We start from the raw sequence: 17,808 nt of genomic DNA, 5'->3' as shown, positions 1-17,808 counted from the left end.
GAGCGTATTAGTACTTGGTTATAAATACTATTATGCCAAGATGACTGCACACATTACTCCTCAACTCCTCATCCACAGAAACAAACAAGTCATTCAACATCGTTCCCTTGTGTCTGCCATGGCCAGCGTGAGTTCTGGGTCGAGAGATTACCACCAGGGAGAGGCGAGCATGGAAGCGGAAGCACGAGAGATGTCCCGCCTCCCCGCGAAATAAGCCACATGTCCCGCCGCGCGGTAGTAGTAGCATAGAGGTCCCGCCACGCCGCCGAAGCAGCACGGAGGTCCCGCCGTGCCGTCGATGCAACAGACTTGTCCGGCCGCACTGCGGAAGTAGTAGAGATGTGCCACCATGCCGTGAAGGCTGTAGAGATGTCCTCCCACGCCGCGGCTGCCTGGGAAAATGTCTCGAGGGCAGGCGAGGACTCTTACAGGCGCATGCATGCGATCGTCCATGGCCAGATGGATTAGATCTCCGGCTGGGCGAGGTTGCAGGAGGACATGAAAGCCTCGTTTGAATAAGCTACCACCATCATCTGGCAACTAGGGGAGGGAAATGCGAAGCTCCGGGCCGAGCGTGTCCTGCTGAGGGCGAAGATCGCCGGAACGGAGGAGACCGCTGCCTTATTGAAGAGGACGGGCTTCGTCATCAAGAAACTTATGGACGAGAATGCCATGCTCCGCATCGAGCGCAAAAGGCTGGTGGCGGAATCCGTGGATGCTGCCAAGCAGCATATTAAGGACATGAACTGATGAAAGAGATCATCGCTGCTCGCCGCGAGAACTAGTCTCCGCGACCTACAGCGCATCAAGAAAGTAGAGATTAGCGAGCCAGATCGTTGTATGCGTCTTCCTTCTTCTTTTTTCCCTTGTGTTTCAGGTTTTTTAGTTATCTTCCTAAATATGTAAGACAAATATTATCCACTGTCATCGTCCTTATATATTCATCCATCTTGCTATAAGTCGCAGTAGATGCTATATAGGTCCATCGAATCTTACATCAAGATCCGTGCAGAATTTTCTTTTTTCTCTCTTAAATCTCAGTCGAGTGCTATCATTACTTTTGGATCTATCCACTCATTTGCTACCATCAGTCTGGATTTCTGCATGCACCCCTTAGGCCTTACATAATGAAACTATGTTTTTTTATAATGCATGTCAGTTATGGTACACAACCGTACTGAACATGTAGAGAAAAAGAGAAGACCGTTGCATGGCAATATAATGTCATGCAGACGCCACTCCATGGTGGGCAAAGTGGGCCCCCTCCCGCAATTCCAGATTTTATTCCAGAGGAAGATAACTATTCAGAGGGAGCCAACCACTCCTATTTACCCCCTGAGGTGTTTGCTCTAACCTGGCATGCTGATGTTGGTCATATCATGCATATGGCACCTCACATTGCTTACATTATACATCCTATATGCCATCAGGTTAGTTTAGATTTGCTTTGTGTGAATGCCACCTGTTTGGTCTCTATATCATTCTCCCACCATTCCTAAATATTTGTCTTTTTAGAGATTTCAACAAGTGACTACAAACGGAGCAAAATGAGTGAATCTACACTCTAAAATATGTCTACATACATCTGTATGTGGTAGTCCATTTGAAATCTCTAAAAAGATAAATATTTAGGAATGGATGGAGTATATGGGAATTATGCAATGCCATCTTCTTTAGCCAGGCATCATATACGTGAATCATGCAATGCCATCCTGTTTAGCCAGTCATCGTATATGTGAATTGTATCATGCCATATTTTTTTCATAATGTATTCCATTTGTCAACAATGTTTATACATTCATCTACTCTTCCTGTACATCAGCCATTTGAGTTGGTCATGGGAAAGTCTGGAGTGAAAACAAGGTCTTCTGAGCAGTCAGCGCTACCTGTTGATGCAGATTTCTTGCTGGTTACAGATAGCTCCTCAGAGGAGGATTCAGAGACATATGACCATTCTTATTCCCCCCCGAGGTGCAGGCTCTAACTTGGCAGGGTTATATTGCTCATATCATGCATATGGTGTTTTGCATTGCCATGCCATCTGCTTAGATTAGACATGCTTTGTGTGAGTGCCTCCTATTTGCTGTCTATATCAGATATGTGAATTATGCAATGCCATGTTTTTTTAGTCAGCTGTCATATATGTGAATTATGCACCGCCATGTAGCCAGGCATCATATATGTGAATTATCTCATGCCATCTTTTTTTTCATTACGTATTCCATTTTTCGACAATCTGTGTATATTGAACTACTCTTCATGTGTATCAGCCATTTGAGCCGGTTATGGAAAAATGAGGAGTGAAAACAAGGTCTTCAGAGCAGGAAATGGTACCTGTTGTAGCATATATCTCTATGGTTACAGGTGGCTCCTCAGAGGAGGATTCAGAGACATATGACCAGTCCTATATCCCACCTAAGGTGTATGCTCTAATTTGCAATGTTTATATTTCTCATATCATGCATATGGTGTCTTGCATTGCTTAGTTTAAACATCATATGCACAATATTGAATTCCATCTTCTTAGTTTAGTGATCATACATGCGAGTGCCAGCTGCATAGTATATGAATCAATTATGTCAATTATATCATGCCATCTTGTATACTTAGACAACATGTATGTGAATTAATTCATCCCAACCTATTTTTGGAAGACATCATATAGTTTTGTCATGTCATCCTGTTTAGATACTCATCATGTGTTGAATTATGCCATTATATCCTGTTAAGTTATCCATCATATATCTGAAACTGTGTCATGCTATCCTGTTTAGTTAGCCATCATATGTGTGAAATTGTGTCATGCTGTCCTATTTGCTGAGACAACATATATGTGAATTACCACATCTTTCTATCATACAATGTCTGCACGTTCAATTTCTTTTCTTGTTTATCAACCATTTGAATTGGAGGGGGTGATGGCAGTATCTAAGGGAGCAAAAACCCATTCTTCACAAAAGACGGTGCTACCCGTCGATGCAGATAGAACCATGGTTGTACTGGCCCACGAACTAGCCCCACCACACATAATCGAGACTCTTCCAGATTGCACACTTACACCGTTGGACAGAGAACCAGCTACAACCCATCTAACCCCAACCCCAGCGGATAGTAACCCACTTCTAGTTGACACAGCACCATGTCCCCCACAGAGTAACCCCACACGAGCAGTTTGTAAAGCAACTGCAGTGCCCAAAGCACGAAGACCACCACAGCGAACCCAAACTCCATGTTTAAAGCAGAAGAGTAACTGTTCTTAGGTCAGATTCCGTAGCTATGGTCCATACTCCTTTGCTGTTGCATCAATGTATTTACTCATACCAACTACTTTAGAATTTGAAGGATCCAATTGAAACTCCAATGGCACAACAAGTATGTTTTAAACCTATTTCTTTAACTAGATTGCTGTTCTAACTTCTTGCTCTATGTTAATTTCAGTTTTAGTTGTACAAACAATTATGTTCTCATGTGATGCACATTACAAGTGTTGCCAGTGATGTGTAGTTTCTCACACTTATATTCTGTCTATGCTGCAGTGTCTTAAAAATATATGATTTGAACTGTGTGTCTATCTTGATTTGGCAACATAAAATAGAATGGTATGGCAATACAGTGTCCATAGTACATAGATATATGTTTTTTTCATGCTGTTATCATGTCCACCTTACTACTGAATCGGCTTACCAAAATGAGTTTCATATACTACATGCTACACTTGTGATGTGTCTGCTTGTTTCTCTTGTAGAATGCGAATAGAATATTGGAGAAGAGCACCCCACTATGCAATGGTAGAGAAAGTAATGCAGATGTGGTTCAAGATAGTGAGACAACCCTGTTGGTCTCCAAGAAAGGTGATAAAAATGATCTTGTAAACAGTGAGACAACCCCACAGTCCCGCGTTGATGTAGTGTTTGAGTTACTAGCCAGTACCGCTGGCACATGCTCTTCGAACTCGCTGCCTAAATCACTTCGGCTTCTTCAGTCTCAGCTACAAGCTGAAAGGCATCAGTCAGCTGTGCTACGGCAAGAAGCCGAAGGACTGAGGAAGTCCTTACAGAATTCAGATCCATACTTTCTGGTGCAACATCAAGCGCTGGAGGATTTAAGTGCCGAACAAGAGAAAGTTAATAAGCTTGCTAAGCATCTTGCCAGCATTATGGGTACCCATGATATTATTTCTTGAGCTCTTCTGAAGTGGTTTCAGTTCTGGACTTGTTTTGCTGCGGCGTTTATTTGCACTGGTCGCCAGCTTTGACAACCAATGTATGTGATATGCTGCTTTGTTCCCTATATTTGCACTGGTGGCGAACTTTGATGCCCAGTGGATGTCATATGTGTAATAACCGTGATAGACTAGCGTAAGTTGCTTGCTTATTTATTTCCTTGTTGTCTTCTTCATTTGTTTGCTAGTAGCCGCAATAACCTATTTTTAAAAACTAGGCCACAATAACCACGGGCTACATATTTACTGTAGTGACCATGGGCCACCTACGGGCTGTAGAAACAATAGGCCTTCTACGGGCCATAGAAACAATGTGCCTTCTACGGGGTGTAGCATTAATGGGCCTTCTACGGGTCGTATGATCGATTGGCCAAACATGGGCCAATAACGGACCGCGTTATGGGCTATAAACGGGCTAGGGTTGGATCGTCCGTTCATGGGCCGACCATATTGGGCCGTTCTTAATCGGCTGGATTCGATGATGCTATCAAAATGGCCCAACGGATTAACGGGCCGCAAACAGGTCGACTGTAACCATGGGTTGAATTTGGCCCACAAGCAGAAAAGGCCTGTAACGGGCCGTAAGTAACCGAATGCTGGAAATGAGCCCCAGAATAAATGGGCCCTAAGAAGGCTGAAAGATAACACGGGCTGGAAACGGCCCAATGGAATAATGGGCCATTAAGGGGTATAAAGCGATACACTATGTCGGCGTTGTGGGACCTAGGGTACCCAGACTTGCCTGCCTGCGGCCCACGACGTGGCTCCATCAACGGCCTGGTACAGCCCAGCTTCAGCATCAACAACTCAAGACCCTCGTGAGGGGCCAAGCCTTGCGAGCCGGACTACGTCAGGACCTCCAGAAGGAACGGCCTCCTCGGGCTGGCTCCTGAGGAGCAGAGATTTCTATGCAAGCCCTCACCTCGTGAGGATTGGATGACGTGAGCCATGACGACCAAGGCCAGGTGGGCGCCAGTGGGCGCCGTACAACAGTTTCCTCTTCGGTGCTAAAGAGGCAAGCGCAGGCGCAGAGTCCCAAGGAATCAGCCAAAGGTTTCCATTCCATTCAACAAGACCAAGACCGCGAAGACGACAGGACGGAGGTCATCGCCAAGCCCACCACGACATCACGGCCAGAGGCTTTGCAGGCGAAGACCACCTTTTGTCAGGATAGGTTGTACTATTTGCCCCCCTTTGAATTTGGCCGTTGTGGGATCCCTTCCCGCCTTCATTTGGGAAGAGGACCAAGGCCACTGTAAGTAGAGCAGCATCATCACTGTAGAGAGGGATCGGATCCATTCCATCCTCACACTCACCGTCTCACTCGAGCACAAGAACACATCTCCTCCTGAAGTGGTTCTCCCCACTGTACTAGTTCATCCTCAGCCCACCTCGAGGCCAATCCACGACAAAGCAGGAGTAGGGTTTTACACCACAAGATGGCATGTACCTGGGCAAACTGTCGTGTCCCATTTCCTTCCTGTTCATCGAGCTAGGCCTAGGGATCGACGAGTTGGAAGACTGGGGAGGTTGAGTTCTTTGCATGTACCCCAGAGTTCGAATCTATCAAGGGTCTACAGAGCTCGGAATCCGACATTTGGCACGCCAGGTAGGGGTGCGTCGGAGCCTCTCGTCCTTCGGTCGACCCGCCCCTGTTTTGCCATCCCCATGGCTGATGCTTGTCGAGTTCATGCTGAGCGCCGAGCCGCCCTCGCTGCCCAGACGGCGCCGGCGGGCGACGACGCTCCCCGTCGTTCTCCATCGCCCATGGCCAATGCTGCCACCGGCCCTGCGGCCCAAGAGCAGCAGGCTTCATTGATGCAGCACTTCGTGCAGCGTGATGGCCGCACCGCCACCCCGTCGCTGACCCCAGTGGCTGCTTCATCATCCCATGCCAATCGAGGCCCGACGAATGCGCATGCTGCGTTGCTCATGGCACGTGATCTCCTGCGCTACCGCCCTGCCGACGACCTCTACGAGGATTGGTTGGACCGGATCGCCGAGCTCATCAGCACCGCGGGAGAGACCCCTACACCGTCTCGTTCGCTGCCTCCCCCGCCACCTCTTGCGGCGACGTGGCCATGGAGGGATGCCGCGCGTTCACTCCGGAGCTGTGCGGCATCGTGTGGCCGGGCATGTTCAAGCCGGACCTGCCTCCATGCTACGACGGCACCCCCGACCCTGCCGAGTTCCTGCAGCTCTACGAACTGAGCACCGAGGCGGCCAACGGTGATGAGAAGGTCATGGTGAACTGGTTTCCCATGGCCCTCAAGGACGGGGCATGCTCGTGGCTCCTGAATCTCCCCGCGGGTTTGATCTCCTCCATGGACAAGATGCGAGAGCGTTTCGTCGCCAACTTCCAGGGCACTCGCGACCGCCCGCCGGCTGCGAGTGAACTGTGGCGCATCAAGCAGCAGCCGGGAGAGATCCTGCAAAAGTACATCCAGCGCTTCAATAGTGTTCGCCTCAAGATTCCCAAGGTGTCGGATGAGGCCATCATTTCGGCGTCACTGATGGCGTCCGCAACGTCAAGATGAAGGAATAGCTCGCCATACACGAGGACTTGTGCATGGCTCTAGAGATGTTCAACATGGCGACCAGGTGCACGAGAGCCGAGGAAGGCCGACTCTCCCTCTTGGAGCTTCCAGAGGCTGACCCAGAAGACAAGAAAGCCAAGGCCAAGGACGTGAAGCGCAAGGGGCCAGCTGTGCTCGCAGCCAAACCCGAGATGAAGCGCGGCTGCGAACACCCAGAGTCATCAAAGGGCAGCCGCCCATTCCACATCTTCCACAACGTGCACAGCCACAACACCAATGACTACCAAGAGCTTAGGGCCATCCATGACGGGCACCTCAGTCATTGCCTCGAGCGCAACAATCGAGGAATGGCCACGGAGGAGGCTGAGGTGGAGGACGCTGGGACGGCCGTGACACCGCCAGGACTGGCGCGACTAGCCTCGTGAGGACCGCTGGCAGGGTCAGCCTCGTGAGGGCGCTGGGAGGGATCACCCTGGCGAGGACCCTCCTCAGGGCAACGCTGGTCTTCCTCCGTTGCCGCCACCACCAAGAAGGAATGATGACCACCACCAAGATGATGTGGTTGGAAGCTTCCAACAGCCTCGTGCCATTGCTTGCATCCTAGGTGGCGCTCAGTCCCCTGCCTCCCATCGCATCTTCAAGCAGTTTGCTCGCGAGGTGAATGAAGCCCTCCTGAAGCTCGAGGCCACACGTCCGCTCGGGTGGTCCAAGTACGCCATCACCTTCGACTCTTCTGACCAGCTCAAGTGCGCGGCTACTGCCAGTGCCCTCTCGATGCTCTGCTCGCCTACCATCAGCAACGTCCTTGTCACCAAGACTCTCATCGACGGCGGTGCAGGGCTCAATGTTCTCTCCGTCGAGACGTTCGATAGGCTCCAGGTGCCCTACGACCAACTTCAGCCGACCAAGCCCTTCTCAGCAGTGACCGACGGCTCCACCACCTCGATAGGGTAGATCCGCCTCCCTGTCACCTTCGGCAAGCACGACAACTACCGCACTGAGCTCATCAACTTTGACATCACCCACATTCGCCTCCCGTACAATGCCATCCTCGGATATCCGGCCTTGGCCAAGTTCATGGCTGTGACTCACCATGGCTACAATGTCCTCAAGATGCCAGGAAGCTGCGGCATCATCCCAGTCGCCTACGACGAGAAGGACGCGATGTGCTCCCTCGAGCACACCTAGCAAGCTACGGCTGTCGAGGACCCAGATGATGAAGGCACTGTCTATCCCCCTGAGGCCGTCCCCAAGAAGAAGAAGAAGCAGCTGCTCCACCCTGGACCTCAGGAGGATGGGGCGGCCGGTGGCCCCGCCTCAGGACCTGCACCCACTGTCGGGGCGCCGCCCTCTCTCTCCTAGGAAGGCGCGCCCGACGCCCGTCTCAGGCTGGGCTCGGTGGCTCTCCTCTGGAGGGCCTCAGACCTGGCCAACGTCACGAGGGAGGTGCTAGGGCACCATGTGGAGGCGTGCTTCAGCGTGCGCTTCCACCAGGAGGGCACAAGGTGCGAGGCACCAGGTGCTCAGGAGTTCATCACTACAATGATCAAAGAGCTGCAGGAGGCGCAAGCCATGCGTGGCAAGCGCCGTAGCCCACCCCCAATGCAGCTGCTGCCCCTGACAAGGGCAGCGAGCTGCGTGTCTGTGTTAACATCCCAGGGCTCAATAGAGCTGCGTCTCAGGAGCGCTTCTAGCCGTCCCACGCTAGCCGGTGCGAGGTTCAGGACCTAGGCGATTCGTGAGGAGCGACTCCTGCAACAAGCGTCTTCAGCTACCCCAACACTTCTTCAGCAACGGTACCAGGTGACAATTTTTGGTTTGTTCAGTTGGGGGCGCCCCCGGGCTGCATCATCCCCAAGCCGTGTGGGTCCGTCCCTGCGGCGTGTATCGTTCTTTGCATCTATCAGAATTGGCTTTATCCTCTTCCATGAGTTGCATTATGATTATCACCTGTCTGTCCGGTGCTTCGTCGCCATGAACGTCGTACGCCCTTGCGAACCCACCCATGACCGCCTCGTGATTAAGGACTGGCACGGCGTCTATGCTCGGGTCCGTCCCTGTAGCGTCACTAAACCCAAGTGGCCGAGCTCTGGCTCACGGGCCAGCTCCCGTGCACGTCACCTGCCATGGTCCTTGGTGCCTTGTTCTCGCATGAGCTAATTGGGGGCGGTTAAGTTAGGGCGCGCGATCCAGTGCCTCGCCGTCACGGGAGCCGCGCGCCGGTTGTCTTTCTTCAGGATCTTCACATGAGAAGACTAGGCACGGCATCTGTGCTCGAGTCTGTCCCTCCAGCGTCGACAAACCCAACGGCTGAGCTCTGTCTGGTGGGCCGGCCCCGTTCACATCACCTCCCGAGGTCGTTGGTGTTTGGCTTTCTCATGCGATAACCTCAGGAGATTCACTCGGTGCAGGTTGCCTAACCATCTCGCAGGACTATCACAAGTGTTCTGAACCACATTCAGGTGCAACCCGCCTTGAGGTAGGGCCTCGTGAGTCCTGCGCTGGCTCACGAGTGCCCATACACACCTCCTCCAGCCCTGCCGTGCAAGCCACGTGTCAGGGCAGGGCTGTACATGCCCCGGAGTCTCCCCTCAGAGGGAGCTCCCACCCACGTACTAGTGGAAGCCCCATGCTCTGCCCTGGCGGACAACACTGTCGAGGAGGGGCTATGCCTGTGCAAGAGCGGAAGTGCCATGCTCCGCGCTAGTGATAAACAACTTGGGCAACCTAATGGCTACACTATCCTCAGGAGACCCACCAGGCTTGCTGTTCAGCCTCATCGCGCCACTTTTCTCTAGGGAGAGTTACACAAGGGGGCTAGGCAGGGGGGCTACGCTCAGGTCACGCCTGGCGTACGCCACCTTGCCAGGTCCCTCAGACTTGGTCATCGCGCACCCCTCCCGAGCGAGAGCCCGGCGAGGAAAGGTATGGAGGTTTGTTCGTACGTCAAGGGGGACTCCTGGGCATCGCGACCCAGGGGCCTAACTGGCCACGTAGCCCCTCACCCCTTGGTCTCGTCCTGGTGATCCAGATGCCCCAACGACGGCTGAGGTATGCACGGGGCCGGGCCCTGCTGACGCAGAACGCTGAGACGTACTCCCGTGTTTCCTTCCCGAGGGCTGTTCGTACGTCAATGGGGACTCCTGAGCATCGTGACTCAGGAGCTTAACTGGTCACGTAGCCCCTCACCCCTTGGTCTCATCCTGTTGATCTGGACGACCCAGTGGCGGGTAAGGTATGCGCGGTGCGGGGCCCAGCCAACGCAGAACGCTGAAGCAAACAGAAAGGAAATCGCAGAACCCTAGAAAATTATTACAAAACATATTGTCTCTTAAAGCTCAAAGCATAAAGTTCTTACGCCTCCGTGCGGCACGATAAATGTTGCAGGAATAAAACGGGAGGAAACGCCGCCTTCAAGCTTCTTCCTCAGCCTGGGGCACTGCCGTCGCCCGCCCGGGGAGACCCGCGTCGACAACGTCGCCACCGTACTTGCCATCAGCCATAGTCACGGGGTTGACGGCGAGGAACTTCTGCAGCAGGGCCTCTACCTGTCCCTTCACGACCTTTGCAGCAGCGTCGTGGAGCTCATGATCCACAGGTTCGAGTAGCGCTCCAAAGTCGAAGCTGGGGTCTCGAAGATGGAGGTGGCTGAAGATGCACGTTGCGGCTGAGGTAAAAAGCACGCAGGACTCTCCCTCCACCATGGGGCCCACTCCGATGACAATGCCCTCGAGCGCCGTGGCAAGCTTGGGGAGCAGCTCGGCGGGGCCTTGCTCCAGAGTCGCCATCGGCTTCTCGTACCCTTCCCCATAGAGGTCTTGCAGCTTGCGGGACCTCAGCTCGAGGGAAACGAAGGCATCGCACCCCACGGCGACTGCCTCCTCAACAGTGGCGAGGAGCTTCTCCCTTGTCTCCAGCCGAGCTTCATCCTCGGAGACAAGCTTGGCATGGGGAACTTGGGCCGCCTCCACCTCCTCCTTCAGCTTTTCCAGGCGGCTGCGCTCCGTGGCCTGTTCCTAGCCTGCCTACTCGGTGAGCGAAGCTTCCCGGGTCTTTAGCTTCTCCTCCTGCTCCTCGAGCTGATGGGTCCGGGCGGCCTGCTCATCGCAGAGGGTCTTCAGCTCAGCCTCCGCCGCACGGCAGCGCTCCTGGCAGCCGCTGCGTCCTTCAACGCCGCGTCGCCAGCGGCTGCGGCTACGATGGCCACCTTCCGGCCCTCCTCTACGGCCGCATCGGCATGGCCCCAGGACGCCCTGATGGATGAGTCGGCCTGGAGCCACCCCGAGACCAGCCCCAGACGCCCTGCTGTCATGCGCCGGTCGGTGCCCTGAAGGTCAGCCCGGAGCTGGTCCAGTGCCGCGGAGGCATCCTCCAGGGTGCTGGGCATGGTGAAGGAGCCATGGCCAGCCAGCGCGATGGCTTGGGGAGTAGCTGGCGCCTGCATCTGGGCCAGTGGAGCAGCAGCAAGGACGACCGGGGGCTCTGGAGCCCTCAGACCCCCGGCGGGTGCGATGGAGAAGGCACCTCCAGAGTCAGCCCAGCCACGGAGGCAGCCTTCTACTGAGGCTGGATCCCCGAGCCTCGAGGGGCCAGCTCTGGGCGCGAGGCGGCCTCTTCCTCCCACACCAGGGTCACCGGGGCCGCGACAGGCCGCTTGGCCTCGGCGGCCCTGGCATCCTCCTTCTTCCCCTTCGCTGCCGACGTCAGCCTGGCCATCAAGAGGGGGATGTTTTGGTTACCGCATCAAGGGCAGGAAAGGAAGATGGGGTGATACACTTACTGGTCCTTGGCGACGCACTCCCTCTTCCTTCCCAGGAGCGCGGAGGCCCTGAGCTTTGGGGGCACAAGCTTCGCCACACTCTCAGGAGCGGACGAGCGCACATCAGCAGTCGGCAACAAGGCGGGGGTGCTGCCCCGAGGAAGTGACGCCGTCCCGCTCTTCTTCGGGGTCCCCATCTTCGGCCTCTTTAGAGGGGTGCCACCACACCTCGTGGCAACCCTTGTGGAGAGCGGTGACCCCTCGACCAAGTACTCGCCGGCATTGTCATCATCGAAGAGGGCGCGGAGGAGGTCGTTCTACCGCAGGCGAGAGGTCTCTCCCACTGCTTCCCAGGTCACCTACGAGGTCCGCCTTCTCCTCCTCCCCAGACTCTCCAGAGGACACCGGCACCGAGGAGCCAGGGAGCTGGGAAGGCTTCAGCGGCGCGAGCCCCCGCTCATTGAAGACAGGCATGGCGACCGCTACCTTATCCACGTGCGCCCTGGTCCTTCTCGAGCAAGGTGCGCACGGCCTTGCTCAGCTCTTCGTCAGACAGGTCGTCCGGGCGCAACCGGGGGTCGTCTTCCGCGCCCTTGAAGCTCCATAGGGGGCATCAGTGCGCTTGGCGCGGAGTCAGACGCTTCGTCAGGAACTCCTTGATGATCATGGCCCCTGTCACCTTCTTCGCCTTCAGGTCAGCCGTCATCTTTTCCAGCAACCGCTCCGCCAGGGGGTCGGTGAGCTTCTCGTGAGCCCACCGGTCCAACTTCATCGACAGCGTGGTCGGCAGCTCTAGCCAAGCATGGGAGCGCTTGGCATCCATGAAGATCCACTTGTGCCAAAAGTCTTCCACCTTCTTCCCAGTCCTCGAGATGGCGTTGCTGCCGTGGGCCACGACAAAGCTGGCGCACCCGGAGCACTGGAGCCGCCCATCCGGAGGTAGAAGAAGTGGCGGAAAAGCGCGATGGAGGGCATCACCCCCACAAACGCCTCACAGTATAAGGCGAAGATCGACAGGAGGAGGATGGAGTTGGGATGAAGGTGAAGGGCGTGGATCCGGTAATGATTGAGGATGGTGAAGAAGAAATTGGAGAAGGGGGAACGAGCCCCGTGAAGATGCTGTGCAGAAAGAAGGGGTAAAAGGTCTCCCCCAAGGCCTCCGGCTTAGTGGAGCCATTTCGGAGCGCCGTCCCTCCTCCCTCATTGCCGCCGCTCGCCGTCAACGGAAGCACAATGCCAAGGTTCTTCGTCTAAGCAACAGTGGGTGCGCCCAGGGCCGGCTCGAACCAGGAGGCCAAGCGCGCGGCAGGGGCTGATGACATCGCCTTGTCGGTAGCCATTGATGACGATACCAAGGAGAGGATTAAGTAGATCTAGAGGTGCTCTGAACAGGGCGACAAGGGGATCTGGAGCAAGACAATGAGGAGGCAATGGAGGCTTAGCGGCAGGCGCCAGCCTTTTTGTCAGCCCTGGACGGTTGCCGAGGCTGTGTGGGAAAGCGGAGACGCCCACGTCCCATCAGGCGCCACGCGTCGACCGAGGCCGCAGGCGGTTGGGGCCTGCGGCGCTTCGCCCTTGCCCCTTGGCTTCGCCTCGAAGCCAAGTCCGAGCACGCCTTGCGCCTGGGGGCTACTGTCGGCGTTCTGGGACCCGGGGTACCCAGACTTGCGTACCTGCGGCCCATGACGTGGCTCGATCGATGGCCTGGTACGGCCCAGCTTCAGCATCAACAACTCCAGACCCTCGCAAGGGGCCAAGCCTCGCGAGGCGGACGACGTCAAGACCTCCAGAAGGAATGGCCTCCTCAGGCTAGCTCCCGAGGAGCGGAGATTTCTATGCAAGCCCTCACCTCGTGAGGCTTGGATGACGTGAGCCATGACGACCAAGGCCAGGTGGGCGCCAGTGGGTGCAGTACAACATTTTCCTCTTTGGTGCTAAAGAGGCAAGCGTAGGCGCGGAGGCCCGAGAAATCAGCCAAAGGTTTCCATTTCCATGCAACAAGACTAAGACCGCCAAGACGACAGGACAGAGGTCATCGCCGAGCCCACCACGGCGTCACGGCCAGAGGCTTTGCAGGCGCAGACCACCTTTTGTCAGGATAGGATGTACTAGTTATCCCCTTTGAATTTGGCCATTGTGGGATACCTTCCCACCTTCATTTGGGAAGAGGACCAAGGCCACTATAAGTAGAGCAACACCACCACCGTAGAGAGGGATCGGATCCATTCCATCCAGACATTCACCAGCTCACTCGAGCACAAGAACACATCTCCTCCTGAGGTGGTTCTCCCAACTATACTAGTTCATCCTCAGCCCACCTCAAGGCCAATCCACCGCAAAGCAGGAGTAGAGTTTACACCGCAAGGTGGCCCGAACCTGGGTAAACTGCCGTGTCCCATTTCCTTCCTATTCATCGAGCTAGGCCTAGGAATCGATGAGTTGGCAGACTGGGGAGGTTGAGTTCTTCGTACACACCCCATAGTTCAAATCTATCAAGGGTCTGGGGAGCCCGAAATCTGACACACTATTCATTACGGGCTAGTTTCACCACGGGCCGTTAATGGGGTCAAGAGTTACAAAGGGCTCATATGGGGCGAAAGATGTCATGGGCGATACATGGGCCGGAAGATATAATGGGCTGGAATCATATTGGACGGCCCAGATGACGCGACTGGGTGTAATTCGGATAGGCCGTAACTGGCCGTGAGTTAGCGAGCTATAAATGGGCTATATGCGAACAGGCCGTTAACAGGCTTTCTGTGGGTCGGCCCGCTACTTTTTGACATAGTCAAATGGGCCAGCCTTTTCACATGAATGGGCCTCTGTTGGGACGTGCCACGTGTTGACGTATCATAGGCGCCTTCAGTCCAATCAGTGGATGACATCTGTCCCAACGGTAAGCCGACACGTGGTTCCTCTGGCCATTGAGAATTTTACACGTGGAAAATCCCCGTTTGTCCTGGGTGTTAACGGTTTCTCGGATCCAAACCAGAACCCGATAGCTTAACGGCGACCCATTACGGTGGATGCCACGTTTCGGTTACCCTTAATGAAAGCAATTCTATGACACGCGATTTATCGTCATGGAAGTGGACACTTCCGTAATGATAATTTTGGTAATGTCATGGAACACTTCTACGACAGCATAGGTATGACTATCTTGATTCTGTCATAAAATCGTTATGGATGTACATGCATGACAGAAAACGTGACCTACTGTGACAAACACCTATCATCACGGAAGTGTATTTTTTGTAGTGATACTTAGATGAAAAAACCACAATCGAGATCGACAAAGAATAAAATCACCTTGGGCAGCTCAGTGGGGGGGACACATCCTTGAAGGGGGAATACTGCCCCTGGAGGGCCACGGTGGATGTAACCTCAAACGAGGCATTGACCATCTCAGTAGTGGCCGTGAGCGTATCTGGGGTCGGCTCGGTGGCTGCCTCTATCTTCTTGGAGCTCTCTTTCTCGTGGGGATTAGCCTCCCGCATCTGCTCCAACATCGGCAGATCTTTGCATGGTTCTCCTTCGTCCATCATGAATCTGACAAATACTAGGAGACAACTGAAAGGAAAACACAATCCAATGACAATGAAACAAAAAAGAGAGTGAGGATTGGTTACTACTTTGCAAAATTTCCTTTTTTCTGAAATAAAATATACTAGAATCACAGATCCGCTTACCTTCCCTTCAATGGGAGAGAAGAACATTGGCAGATGCGAGTGTTGGCTTTCTGGAAGACGGTGAGGGAGAAGGGGATTCAGCGAAGAGTGAAACGACGGTTGCTTCGTCCATCAAACTTAGACTGCTGGGAGGTGGGGTTTTGTGATATGACGGCTCGTTACTGCCGCGCAACGACCGGGGTGACTCTTCGCCTGCATACCGCCTTCTAATTTAGTGGCTGGCATTTGGGCACATGCGCTAGATGGCCCGCATGTCGGTGAACCAAAGTAAAACAACATTCAGTAGAGGGAGACGTTTCGATGACCTCAGAGGAGCCAGAAGCGGTAGTGTATCCACTTTACTTGTAGTAATTGTTTTTTTGGGTAGCTGCAGAGTGTCTCCACTGTACTAGTACTAATTGTTTCTCTGGGCCCAAGAGAAAAGAGCCCATCCACCCTAGTAAATAATAAAATCAATTCAAAATCCCATATATTTACTTAATGAGAGGCGCTACCCAGCACACCGCCCCCCCAAAAATCTGGGTGCTCTTCTTCCTCCTCAGTCCCACCCACCTCACGTCAGCTCGCTCCACTCGTACCCCCAAATTCCTCACCTCACTCCTACAAAAAACCCAAGCTCCCCGTTTTCCTCACTACTACAGAAAACCACATCTCCCCTTCTTCTTCACTTGCACTACGACTAGGCTCGTCATTCGTTACTCTACTCAAATCCGTGAGCTCGACGTGACACCCTCGAAGAAAATGGAGTCGGCTAACCCCAGCGCCAAGAAGATGAGGCTCCCGCCAGCGGTGATGCCTGTTGTAGATCCCGCTCCCGGCAGCACGGGGAGAAGCGGTGAGCCCGCCCCGACCGGATCCCAAGAACCCACAGAATCTCGGGTGGACCGCATCGGCGATCTCCCGGACGCCATCCTTGGGGAGATCGTCTCGCTTCTCCCCACCAAGGATTGCTGCTGCACCCAAGTCCTCTCAACTCGGTGGCGCCCTGTATGGCGCGCCGCGCCCCTTAATCTCGACTGTCGTCAGCTATCTCTCTTTAATAATTTTGAACTCCCCAGAGCCATCATCTCCTCCCACTAGGGCTCCATTCAAAGCCTCTACATCTCGACATGCTACCTAAGCATGGATAGCATGCCCTGCATGGTGGACGCCTGGATGAAATCCCCTGAATTCACAGAACTACAGCTGCTTGAGTTCTACTATTCCCCTAGAAATCACATTGATACCGAATGCCATGTACTTGTGCCCTCAGCACCGATGTCCATCTCGCGGTTTTCCTCCTCTCTCCACACCGCCTCCTTTGCGTTGTGCTCCCTACCAGACAATCTGGTACTAAACCTTCAACTCCCATTTCTCAAAAAACTTTCACTTGTGCGGGTTCGTATGTTGGAAGCCTCATTGCATAGCATCATCCACTCTAGTTGCCCTTCCCTGGAGAGCTTGGTGCTTGTTTTCACAGTTAGAATCGATTGTCTCCAAATAAATTCTCCAAACCTTGTAAGAATTGGAATTTCTTTTGACGGAAGGCAGCTCATCATCGAAGATGCCCCTTCACTTCAAAGGTTGATCCTTGATTGTAGTTATTCACCATCGGAAATAACTGTCGTCTCTGTGCCTAAACTATAGACCTTGGGTGTAATACATGATCTCTGTGCTCATTTCAAGATGGTGTTTGGCTCCAAAGTTCTTCAGGTACTGTACATTATCATCTACACTTTTAATCATAAGCTGCATTTTAAATTTCTGTGCATAAGTTCTATATCATCTTTGAGTGCACATTTTGTACTAATATTATGTTCTATGCTCAATGAAGAGTTTGTCCATGGATAGCCTATCAATGGTGCGGGATTCTGTCAAGATCTTATATATCAAAATGAATAGTTTTGATCCGACTGAGATTATTGGCTTGCTGCAATGCTTTCCATGTCTGGAGAAGTTGTATATAAATGTGATAATTTCACACACATTGGAAGCCCGCATATTGTGTACTAGAATTAACCATTCAGCTGTTGCTCTTTCAACACTCTTTTTTAGACCTTAACTGTTTTCAATCTTCATGTCTATTTAGGCAACAGGACAGGGTAAGAAAGTTATAACCAATCAGTGGATTTGTAAGCACCAGGATTTACTCACTTCTCATGACATTCGATTGAAGACAATAATGCTGGAACATATGTAGCCAACCATGCAAACACTAGATTTGTCACATTCTTCCTGCAGAATGCGAGGCTACTATTGTCCATCAGGCTTAAGTTTATGAGCAGCATGGTTTTGACGGATGGGTATGTCGCAAAAAAGGAGTTTCAGGTGGACAAAAGGGCTTCTGGACGTGTCAGGCTTCTATTGACAACATCTTGTGGTCATAATCCAGTAAATTTGACGACCTAGGATGTTCATTCTATGGACCCGAATGATCCATTTGACTGTGACTGCCGGAAACAGTGCTGGAGTTAGATGTTGTTGCCCTTTTTAATCTGGGTTTTGGCTAAATCTGATGAACAATTTACCCTCGTTCTTTTGTATAGTTTGTAAGCTGGAGTTAGATGTTGTTGCCCTTTTCAACTCGGCTGTGACTGTCATATTTTCTTTGAAACAAGGCAA

This window comes from Triticum aestivum, chromosome 4D (assembly GCF_018294505.1).
Source record: "Triticum aestivum cultivar Chinese Spring chromosome 4D, IWGSC CS RefSeq v2.1, whole genome shotgun sequence".
In the NCBI taxonomy this organism is placed as follows: Eukaryota; Viridiplantae; Streptophyta; class Magnoliopsida; order Poales; family Poaceae; genus Triticum; species Triticum aestivum.
The sequence above is the reverse complement of the archived record's forward strand: the minus strand, read 5'-3'. Positions refer to the sequence as shown.